Source organism: Jaculus jaculus, chromosome 3 (genome assembly GCF_020740685.1).
Source record: "Jaculus jaculus isolate mJacJac1 chromosome 3, mJacJac1.mat.Y.cur, whole genome shotgun sequence".
NCBI classification, from domain to species: Eukaryota; Metazoa; Chordata; class Mammalia; order Rodentia; family Dipodidae; genus Jaculus; species Jaculus jaculus.
Genome location: NC_059104.1, coordinates 128,003,122 through 128,015,362, shown reverse-complemented (window position 1 = coordinate 128,015,362; position 12,241 = coordinate 128,003,122). Strand labels below are relative to the sequence as shown.

The 12,241-nt window shown below is 38.9% G+C and overlaps 1 protein-coding gene across 9 annotated transcripts in view; it reads left to right on the top strand.

Annotated features, from left to right (window-relative positions):
• Gabra5 (gamma-aminobutyric acid type A receptor subunit alpha5) overlaps positions 1 to 12,241 on the top strand; it is an 86,400-nt gene that overhangs the window by 19,621 nt on the left and 54,538 nt on the right. The window lies entirely within an intron of this gene.

Sequence of the window (12,241 nt, the reverse complement as noted above, 5' to 3'; positions counted from 1 at the left end):
TCTCTCTATCTGGTTCAGGTTGAAGAACATCCTTAAAATTAGTGACCCAGATTATAGAAGATAAGATTTTATTTTATACAAATTTTACCAAAAATCTAAAGTGAACATTTTATTATTGTTAAACCCCACCAGTGATCTTGTGACACATACCTTGGTATGACATTCTTTACCTAATGTTTTGCTTTTCCTTACATTGACCTTGAACTTGTTGTGCCCACAGATATACATGGAGTATATGCATGAATCTCCCTGGACAGTGTCTTTTCCATATCAAGATGTATGTTGAGAAGCAGTGCAGGTTGAGAATAGGTCCTTGATCTATGTCCTATGGAAAGGAAGCAATGGAAGGAAGCTCAGTGATACTCAGTTCTGTGGAGAATTCTAGTGAGGCATGAAAGGATGAAGTATTAGGTGAGGTTATTGTGGGTAAGTGTATAAAACTATCCTTGGTCCTCCATGGTTCCCAATGGATTATTGTTCTTGCTTCACAACTCCAAGAAACTAGTTAGATCTCAGTCTTAAAGGCTGGGTAAATGGCTTAGTGTTTGAAGATCTTGAGCTTTAAATACCTCTCAGAATATGTAAGAAGCTACCACCTGGTACATTATTGCTTGTGTGGAGTTCAATCCACCATGTATAGAAAGGAAAAGGGAATGAGAGAGCTCTCTCACTGAGTATGATGTACCAGGCGCACAAATAGACATGTTGGGGTCCCAAAGAATCCTGTAAGTCAGGTAAAGTAGACACCAGAACCATTAATGCCTACAGTGAGTAAGACTCAGAGGAGTTGGGTAATCAGCCCAGGGTCACAAGCTACCAAAGAGGCAACTAAAACTGGAGCAATATAACACATTACATTTATAAATTGAAAGGTACCATATTATTGCATCTAGGAGAGCCATTTTGGTACTATATTCGGGTTTCCATGCCCAGAGAAGGACTGGGAGGGTGAGAACCAAGCACCCTGTAACAGTAATGAGTGTTGTTTACTCAGAGGAATTCTGCTAATGACCTGCAGAATTGATAATGAGTTTCTTTCTGAGTCATCTACAACACTGAGCCATGGAAGTAATTCCTCTTCAAAGTGTTACACATTTTAATGTGCTAAGCTACAACTATAGGCAATAGCATTTTGTGGATTTAGAAAATAGGGTGAGAGAGCAATACAGATGACTGGTGACAAGACAGATCACATGGCTGGTGAGTGATGATCGATCATGAGACATTTGGGGGCAGCCAGTCTTTCCCTCAGCACTAGGCTACCCTCTTGAAGCCTTAGCTTGGATCTTGGTTGGCTTTCATGGTTCAAGTGGTAAGGGTTATATTCTCAGAGTAGTGGTATTAGAATCTTTAAGAGGAACACCTAGTGGGAGGTCTTTAGGTCATCAGGAAGCATGGCCTTGAAATAGGTTTTAAGACCTTATACTCCTCTTCTACTCTTTTGTTCCCCAGTTTGGCTCTGCTATATATCCTGCCATGATACTATTCCACACCACAAACCCAAAGGTCATGGACTGGAGCTTCCAAAACTATAAGTCAAAAAAGTTTATCTCTTTATAAATGATTTTTCTCAGGTATTTGAAGAAATATAAAAATTTTATTTTTTTTCAAATAAGATTTGTTGTTACTTTCTTCAGATGTTGTTTTACCTAATCTAAAAAGTAAAGCATGAGAGTGTAGAACAAACTAGCATTTGCATGATGTCTTTTCAGCCTTAGAACACATCTAGAAAGGTTGAAAAATAGTAGCCACTTTCTTTAAAAAAGAAAAAAAACTGCCAAAATAAAATGTGGAGAAGTGATTGTATGATTAAAAAAAAAAAAACCTATGTGCCTGTGTGCATGATTGTGTGCATGTGTGTGTTTGTGTGTTCATGTGTGTGCATATGCACATACACGTATGTGCGTGCATGGAAACTATAGGACAACCCTGGGTGTTATTTCTCATGAATGCTACGTAGCTCCTCTGAGATATGGTTTGTCATTGGCTTGAAGCTCTCCGATTAGGGCAGCCTGATTGGCCAGCAAATCCCAGGGTTTTGTCTGCTGTACCTCATGAGGTCTGGTATTACAGTGTGTGCTTCCATTTATGGGTTCTGGGGACTAAGTTCAGGTACTATTTCTTGTAAGGCAAGCTCTTTACATACTGACCTATCTACTCAGCCCTAGATGGGATTTTTTTAAAAATATAAAATACCCGCCATGCCCCAGAAATCTTTTAATCTTGTGTTGACTCAAAAATACAATACATGTAATTGAAGAGCTGCAGTTTCTTTCTCATTACTAGGACAAAACACCTGACCAGAAGCAGCTCATGTGATGAAAAAATAAATGGTTGATTTCAGGCTTACAGTTTCAATGCCTCATTGTGGTAGAAGCACCTGGCTCACTTCATCACACATCCACATCAGCAGGGAGAGACCACCATCAAGCACAAACTGGCTCTGAACACACAGTAGGCTGGACTCTAGATCTTTCCACAGTGACACACTTCTTCCTGTAGGGCCGTACCTGCTGGAGACTAAGTGGAATCTTAATCAAAAATACCTGAGGCTGTGGAAAACATTGGCATTCAAATCATCACATTCTACCCCTGGCTTCGTAGACCAATGACCATCTCACAGTGCAAAATGCACTCAGTCCAACTTCAGAAGTCCTCAGAGTCTTTATCAATCTCAACACATCAAAAGTCAAAAGTCTCATCTGAGATTCAAAACAGTCTCTTAACTGTGAGCCTATAAAATCAAAACACATGTGGCGTATGTGTCTGTGGTTTATTTGCAGTGGCTGGAGGCCCAGGCACTTCCATTCTCTCTATGTGTCTATCTCTCTTTTCTCTGTCTCTTTCTGCTTGCAGCAGAGCAAACACCAAACATCTGTAGTTTCATATTTGGCATGTGGTCCCTGTGATGAAAACCTTTGGCTTCAAGACTTTAGCAACTATTTTGCCGCTATTTCTGTCCTGCTTGCTCTCTGGGCATATCCACCTAAGCTAGCAGATTTCCTTGACTGTCATTGAACAGCTATGGCTTCTCCAAACTCCTGGGATCTCACTGCAACCTATAGTTCATTTTTCTTCATAGCTTCCTACCGAAGCCTAATAGAGCCTGCATGTAAGGATTTCAATCCTGCTTTACATTGCCACATTTCAGAAGATCCTGGAACCATGCTCTCATGCTTGTAAAACTAGTTAGTACCTGGTAGGCAGCATACCAAATTTGTAAATCCAGGGGCCAATAAAGCTTGGCCCTGAAAAACAGGATACACCTTAGCATTCTTCATTTAGGCCTTTTTCTCCAAAAGAATTTGCATTCTTATTGCCTTGAACCTTCCAAGGTCTAGCTTTCATCCTCAGGACATCTTTACCATTGTCCCAATACAAAACAGTTGTCCCACCTTTAATGGTGGTAATCCCCTTAACAATTACCACTTAAGTGATCTAAAACCACTCTTTGTGCCTATAATTTAAACTCATTCACATTGTTTTGTATCAACCTTGTATTTTCCATGTGTTTCTGTTCATAATTCCACCAAGCCCACCAGTCCATTTCCTTTAAATACATTTATGTATTTATTTGCAAAAAGAGAGAGAGAAAAGAGAGATAGAATGGGCATGCCTGGGCCTCCCGCCACTGCAACCTAACTTCAGATGTATGTGCCACTTAGTGCATATGGCTTAACATGGATACTAGGGAATTGAACTTGAGTTGTTAAGGCTTTGTAGGCAAGTGCCTTAACCTCTGAGCCATCTCTTCCAGCCCCAGTCCATTTCTTTAAATTGAACCTGGCTGAAATTCTTAGCACATGGGAAAAGTACACCCAGCCTTTTCATCAGTATCCCAGTTCTAATAAAGTTCTTTCTTTTGCCTTTGAAAATTCATAAGCCATCCCTTCACAGTCCACAGTTCTCTCTCCATTCAGGATTATTGTTTTACACTCTCACCAGACAGACAGAGACAGAGACAGGGAGCAAGACACACAGAGAGAATGAGAAAGAGAGAGAGAAAAATGGACATGCCAGGGCCTTTCAGCTGCTGTGGACAAACTACAGATGCATGTGCCCCCTTGTGTGCATGCATGATGTCACTTGGGGCTGGCTATTCATGGGACCTGGAGATTCAAACAAGCATTCCTAAGCTGTGCAGGCAAGTGCCTTAACTGCTAAGCCATCTCTCCAGCCCCAAAACATTTTTTTTTCGTAGAGTCACAAAATAAAATCTGCCAGCTTCACAAAGAAAACACTTGGGGCAAAGGGTGTAGCATGAGTGTATGTTCAGAATGATTAAGGCCCTTAGCTCTATCTCCAGCACAAACAAATGAAATAAATAAGCAAAAAATGATAAAACTCAGCTAATTCTAAACTTCCAGTAGGGTTACATATCAATAAATGCATCATAAACTGAAGATGAAGGTCATCAGTTGAGAATGCATTTCACACACTTAACCTAGCAAACACCCAAAGTCGGCAGCCCAGCACACTGGAAAATGGCTCATTTATTAGTGATCATGAGGCCATCTAGCATCGAGATAGGGGCATCAGAGCACACTTTGCTAACACAGGAATAGACTAAATATAAAATTCAAAGTACTATGTCTCCTGAATATGCAACATTTTCATACCCTTTTCAAGTCAAATATCATAAATGAAGCCATGGGTAGTCTTGGTTTGTCTGTGTGGATGATGGGTTGCACGGGGTATGTGGGCATTCTCAGAGCTGCATGTCAAGCATTAGGTGATCAGCTAACTACCAAGGAAATCACTGCCTCTAGAGACTCTCTCACACCTAGGATGGCCTTTCTTCTGAGAAATGGAGGGGGGGTGTGCTGACCCTAAAGATTGGCTTTAGACCATCCATTCTCTGGGTGGGTGTTGCAGTAAGGTTCACATTGCTGGTAGAAATCACCCAACTAAGAGCAGCTTGTGGGACTTACAGACTCAAGGAGGGAGCCCCATGATGGCATGAACAGAGGGTGGACATCACCCTCTGGCCAACACAAGGTAGACAATAGCAATGGGAGAGTATGCCAAACACTGGCATGGGGAAACTGGCTATAACACCGATAAGCCCACCCCCAACAATAACACTGCTTCCAGGAGGTGTTAATTTCCAATGCTTCATCAGTTGGGAACCTAGCATTCAGGACACCTAAGTTTATGGGGGACACCTGAATCAAAACACCACAGTGGGTGACTGTTGTTGCCATGGCCAGTCTATGTAATTGCTTTTTTGAATTTTCTGGGTGTAGTTTCAGTGTCAGTGCTCAACAGGCTATCCCTCTGGAAAAGAGTGTCATGTCTCTCAGGGAGTGTGCCAAATTGTGATTTGTTGGCCATTATGAGCAAGTAACTTGGTTGCCAATGTCTGCCTTTCATTTCCCTTTCTTCCACACCTTCTGAAGTTGCAAGCCTCTGTTAGACCACACCATGAGGGCCAGTTTAGGGAATATGACACTGATGTTGCTCCCTGGCTGAAGTGCAAGTCTCATAAATTGCAGGGAAGAAAAGCACTGCATTGAGTGAGGAGTGACCAGGAGAAGCACTGTGCCAGTCTCAGAAATGCCAGTGACTCTTCCATCCTGACCATCTCACCATATGTGGGATAGAAGATCTGGACAAACACATTCGAGCTGACAGTTTACCCCATAATGGAGATTTTAGCACAGACTAGCAACTTTATGTGCTTTCTGCTTTTATGCCTCTCCACATCATCTCTGATGCATGGCAGGTTTCCCCAGACAACTTTATTTTGAAAAGGGGGTACTAAAAACACTGTTACTCTGTTTTTAAAAAATTACAAGTACATTGATAGTGAAAAATACTGGGTTTCATTGCATCATTTTCACAAACACATTTTTATCATATTCACATATTAATTATGCTCTTGTCCTTCCCACAGATCCAAAAGAAGACACACTTTCTTGGTTGTTATGTTCTACTTACAGATTCATCTCTAACTGAAAAGGTGCTACTTTGAATTGAGGAAATACTATGTAGTGAAAAGATCACATACTTTGTAGTGAGCTGACTAAAGCTTAATCCTAACTGCCATATGAGGAGCCCTGAATAATTGATTATTTTACAGTAACCTTTAAAAAAGTCACTCCTTTTTCTCTTGCAGTGCTCTAGATTTCTTTATACTAAAAATGGCTAGTAAATAAGCACTTAACTTCATTTGCCACTGGAGGGCAGCATAGACAGATATTTTGCTTAGTGATTGTCATTTAAGTGAAAAGGTAAGGAGGAAATTATTGGTAGCTGTTATAAATGTCTGATTTATGAGCAGTGTATTTAAAGAATACACCTACAACTGGACATCTTAACTAGAGAGTGAAATGTGTACATACATGAGCATCTGTGTGTTGTGCACGCTGGTGTCTCCTTGAAACTTAGGAGTCAACAGACAGATCAGCTGAATTTTGCAATTTATACTTATCAAAAATACAATATGATCTAAAATTGAGGAAGCCTTGGAAAATCAAAAGTTATGACATCAAAAACAGTCAGAATCAACCTTAATATTTTGGAGTGTATATTATGTATATGGGTGCTTCTGTGTTTTATATCATTTTTATATTTCTGTGTATGTACATGTAGTGTCCTTTTACATTTCCGTGTGAACATGTAGTTTTCAGGTGGTTTATTTCTCTGGAGACATTTTTTAGGTAGCTCCATATTTAAAATACATTAGAAATCTTTTCTTGGGTCATAAGTATAATTATGAAGCTGTGACATGTTATATTCCACTATATAGATATCTTGCCTGTGTATAATCCGATAAAACTTCATGCTATCCAAATTTTAATTTTGTGATAAATTACATTGTAGTTTAATGTTATGAATATATGCTTCAGATAAATTCAAGAAACTGGACAAAAGATAAGTCTTTATATGTATTTCTAAGTTGTTTTCTAGGGGAAAAAAACTAGTTTCATTGCCACCAGCAGTAGGAGAGATGGTCTGAATTACAAACATGCATAACTTTCAATCATCATACAGGTGCTAGTAACGTCAACTTCGCTGATGTTCCCCATAAACTCATGTGCTCTGGATAATTGATCCCTAGCAGATGGCAATTTGGGAATTGGATCCTTACTGAAGGAGGTGTAGTGTTTGGGGCAGGCTTACGTGTGTTATAGCTAGTTCTCCCTTTCCAATGTTTGGCACACTTTCCTGCTGCTGTTGTCCACCTGATGTTGGCCAGGAGGTGATGTCCAACCTCTGGTCATGCCAAGTTTCTCCCTGCTATCATGGAGTTTCCCCTCGAGTCTGTAAGCCAAAATAAACCCTTTCCTCCCATAAGTTGCTTTTGGTCTGGTGCTTTGTGCCACCAATGAGCAGGTAACTGCAAGAGCTTTTTCCTTCCCTTTGGGACCTCAGGTTCACAAAAGTCCCTTGTTCCTATTTAAGTTTAAATGTACTTATTTGCCATGCTCAGGGCCTGGGGTCTGATCTATACCCTTGCTCTCACTGTCTGCTCTATCACATCATCTTCTTGGTCTTTGGCCAATAAGTCTCCCAGATGTGCCCCTTACATCTGCCACTCTCATCAGCTTACTGGCATCCAGTTAAGCTCTCTGTCCTGAGCTCCACACTGATTGACCAGTGTTCCTTGTTGAATGACCCTGGAATGGGACAGTGCCTTGATCATGAATTCTGTATCATCCCAGTTACTTGGCTCTTCATACTCATGGATCCAACTAGCCACAGATGAGACATTTTAAAATAATCACATCTGTTCTGAACTTGGAAGATTGCTTTCTTTGTTATTTTTCTTTAAATAATACAGTGTAGCAATTGTTAAGATAGTTTTTACATAATATTAGGTATTGGAGTCACAGAGAGATGATTTAAAGTCTATCAGAGGTGTGTGCAGGTTCTATGCAAATAGTATGCCTTTAATTTTTTTCAATTAGCTCACAAAATAATGAGTCTCTCTATGACATTTTGATACATATATGTCATTATATATTGCTTGTATTGGCCCCTCACCAACTATTGTCTTAAGTCCCCTCCTCCAGTAGTCCCTTTGTTCCCTATAAACAGTCCTATTTTCAGGTCATATATGTGTGTAAATAGTTAAATTTACATTTTCTGTGTGAGAAAAAATTTTTGATATTTTGTCTTTCTTCCACTCCAATTACCCTCTTTTGTCCTCCCTCCATCTTCCCTTTGGAGGGTTTTCTTCCCTCATAACCCCTCTTTTACTTTCATTTCATGTGTGCGACATAGATGTATGTACATATGTATATATTTTAAAATTGAGATTCCATATAAGAAAGAAAACATTATACACTTATTTTATTATAGCTTATTTTACTTACAATGATTATATCAAGTTTAATTTTCCTAAAATTGACATAATTTTATTCTTCTTGATTGAAGGTAATTCTTTAATTTTTTCCTTGATGTCTTCAGTGACACATTTGTTCACTCTCCAAGTATTCATAAAGTTTCTCTTGCTAGGTATTATTTTTAAATTTATTTCATTGTGATCTGATAAGTTACAAGAGATGTTTTTCTACTATTTTACATTTGTTAAGACTTGCTTTATGACATAATTGTGATTGAGTTTTAGTGGAAGTTCCATGGGAAGAAGAATGTGCATTCTGTGACTGTTGAAGGAACATTCTATAAATGCTTGTCAAGCCCATTTGATCTATTACATACTGTAATTCTGAATTTTCTTTATTGATTTAGGCGTGGTGATCTATGTATTAATGAAAGTGGGAGGCCAAAAATATTTATCATTATTTTATCATGATCTACTTATCCTTTTATATCTTATGGGTATTTGTTTTATGAGATTGGGAGCCCTACTTCATGCATATACTTATATATTTAATTATTGTCTTGATGCATTGTTCCTATTATTAATGTATAGTGAATTTCTTTATATCTTATTGCTAATTTTGGTTTGAAGTCTACTATAGCACTTACTAGAATACCTATACTGGCCTGACTCTTTCTTCCATTTATTTGGTAAAGTCACTTCCATCCTTTCACTGTCGGCCTGTGAGTGAAAACTTGAATGTGTGTGCATGCGCATATGTGTGTGTGTTGTAGAAAATAGATAGTTAAATCATGTTGACACTTAATATGATCAACTGGTCTGTGGCTTTTAATTAGAGACTTAAGACCATTTACATTTAGTGTTATTGTTCAGGACAGTTTCTTAACTTCTGTAATTTTGTTTGTTATTTTTCTGATTGTTTGAATTAGTGTCTGAGCTTTTCTTTCTCCTATATTCCTATTGGGGATTTGTTGATTTACTGTGTTGGACATTCATTAGTCTTCTTTTGTGCATCCCATGTGATTCATTCTTTCCTTTGCTCTTTTGGTGGAAACTGTCACTTTTTCTTCCTCTGTGTTTAGGATTCCTGAAGCTATTTTCTGTGATGGTTCATTGATGGTTATAAATTGCTTTAGTTTGTATTTGTCTTAGAATGTCCATATTTATATATCAATTGTAAAATGAAGTTTTATAATTTTTCCAAGTATACCAATTTTGGTTGGCAGTTGTCTACCTGTAGAAACTTAAATACATTACTCCATCATCTTTACCTGCTTTGAGCATTTCTGTTGAGAGTTTTGGTGTTAGTCTGATGGATTTGCTTTTGTATGTGGGATATTTTCTCTGATATGTTTTCATATTTTTTTTACATGTTTTGTACTTTTTAACCTCTTGACTATAATAGGTCACAGAGAAACTTTTCTCTAGTCATACCTTTTGGGGTTCTAAATGCATCTTGTGCTTACATATCTATTTGTTTCCTTAGATTTGAGAAAGTTTCTGCTATAATTTCATTTAGTAGATTTTTTATGTCTTTAGTTTTTGTCTTTTCCCCATGAAACCAGGTTAGGTTTCTCAGTCACTTACAAGGGTTCTTGGAAGTAGTGGTTTTACCAATTATTTTTTTCTTCACTGATGCTTGAATGTAGGATCTGTTTGACCTTACCCTCCAACTCTGATACCATATCTTCTACTTGGTCTAGTCACTTGGCAGGGCTTCTCACTGCACTTTTTTTTATTTGTTTCATGTAGTTTTTCAATTTCAAGATTTTTATTTGTTGTTTCCAAAATCTCAGTTTCCTTGTTGAATTTGTCATTGGTGTTTCTGACTCTCATTCATGTTGCTAATTTCTTTTCCAGATCTTGAATTTATTGCTTTATTCATCTATTTGTATATACTGTTTTTAAAGTCACTGACCCCTTTTATTAGTCAACTTCAGTTTTCTTAATCTGCTATTTTAGTCATTTCAGTATTCTTTAAAAATTGAATTATGGTCTTCTTTGGGGTTGTCATACTGTTTACTTTTTTGTGTCTTGTGTTTCTGTGTTTCCTTTTTCAATCTGTTGGTATGGATTTTTTTTTCAGTGTTATTTGGGCTCTTTTTAGCAAGGATCTTACACTTAATACCCAGCATCATTTGTAAAGGAGAAAACAGACTTTTGGATGTATCATGACCCCTCCACCTGCTGGGGCTCTATATGGCTGGAGCTCCTTACTACAGACCATTATCAAAGGGGTTGTGCCTCTGCTCTCTACCAAGCAGCCTAGCAATGGTGATAGGTGGCTGGATTCCATGGACTCCTAGTTTCTAATGATCAAGGGCAACTTGGGTGGTGGTGGATAATTTTTTTAACAGTCCGAATTAGATTGCTTTTCCAAGAGCGTGTCAGTCTCCAAGCTCAGACCTTAATCTTGAAGGGTTTAGAAGGATAGCCAAGAGAAATCTTAATTCATTTGCACACTTGCTCAATCTTTATAGTTCTGCCAGTTTCAAAGACTTAAGCGTATATTCGATAAAAAGAATACACAGGTAAGGGTTCTCTCAGCACATATTTTTGTATATTTTGTCTTAGAAAACAACTGGAATTATTCTGGGTGTTTTGTGAGCCTGTAGTCACTGCAGTCATGCAGTGTAGCCAGTGGGGACTTGGGAGCACACCGTATAAATGGATCGCTACAAGGTGCCTGCTTCCTCAGGTCCGGACCCTCAAAATGCCATGATTACCAACAGTCCTCATGAGGGAGATGAAGCTAACCTCTGGATGTCTCTTTACCAAGCAGGGATTTCCTTAGACACAGCCACCTGCATACAAAGGGCCACATCTTCCACGAGGTTCTGAGAATCTCTGGTGGAAAAAAGAGCTATATAAATCCCCAGGCTGGTGAGGGTCCCAGCCTAAGCCTCATAAGAAAAGATCCAAGTAGTTAATTATGGCTGAATTGAAGGGACTCCTTGAGCTGATCTGCTCATTAGTTTGCATGGACAAATATGGACATATGTAAATTTTGCAATGCACCAGGAAATTCAGAAACAAAAATTCATCAAGGAATTTGTGCCATCACCATCCCTCCCATCTGTAGATGAAGCAAATGAACAAGTGAATACTCAACAATTCATTCATCAATATTTTTTTTAAAGAAATCATTCATTGATAAAGCCAACCGTGGTAAACAGGGATGAAAATAATTGCCACTAGGTGGCGACATACCAGCATGCAATGAGGAAAATAGGCCAGTGTTCAACAAGGCTGCTGAAGCCTTTCAGGGGAAATAAAGTGCTGTCTTCAGGAGTCTGTCCTAGTGATTCTTCACTTCCCTGTCACACAGCCAGGCAGCAGCACATCGGCACTCTAAGTCAAGGTTGAAGTCAGGAGAAAATCACCCCCATCCTTCCAGTGGAGAAAAACAACCAACCAGCCCTGTGCATTCAATTAAGGATGAAATTGGTCTTTTCAGTAGGTAGAAATTGATGACCACCAGCCATGCGAGCTGCTTCCTTTTTCATCCCTGCTCTCTTGGAGTCTGAGATGACCCATGAATGACAGCCAAGTGCTTTTAACAGTAGGAAATGAAAAGGAGGCCTTGAGTCCCAGCATCGTGGCTAATGCAGTAAGAACTCCTGTGGTTCTCTGATACTCAAGCTATTTCTCTGATGCTGATGAGGAAGGATGTGACAGAGTCCTCTGCCCACACCCTCTCTGCTTTCCCTGTGCCTAAAGTGTTTCCCCAGGAGACAGGGTTTGAATTGCTTTTGATATTTTTCCTAGAAGCTATGTCCTCTGATGTAGTGCCTGCCAGACAGCTATGGCGTTTATGAATTAAAGTTAATAAAAATCATTATTTCTGTTTCCTAACATACCAGCCTCATTTCAAGTAGCCAACACCTAGATATGAACTGAAATTTCCACACTAGATAGCACATTAAAAGGTCACTTTTGTGACTTCATAAA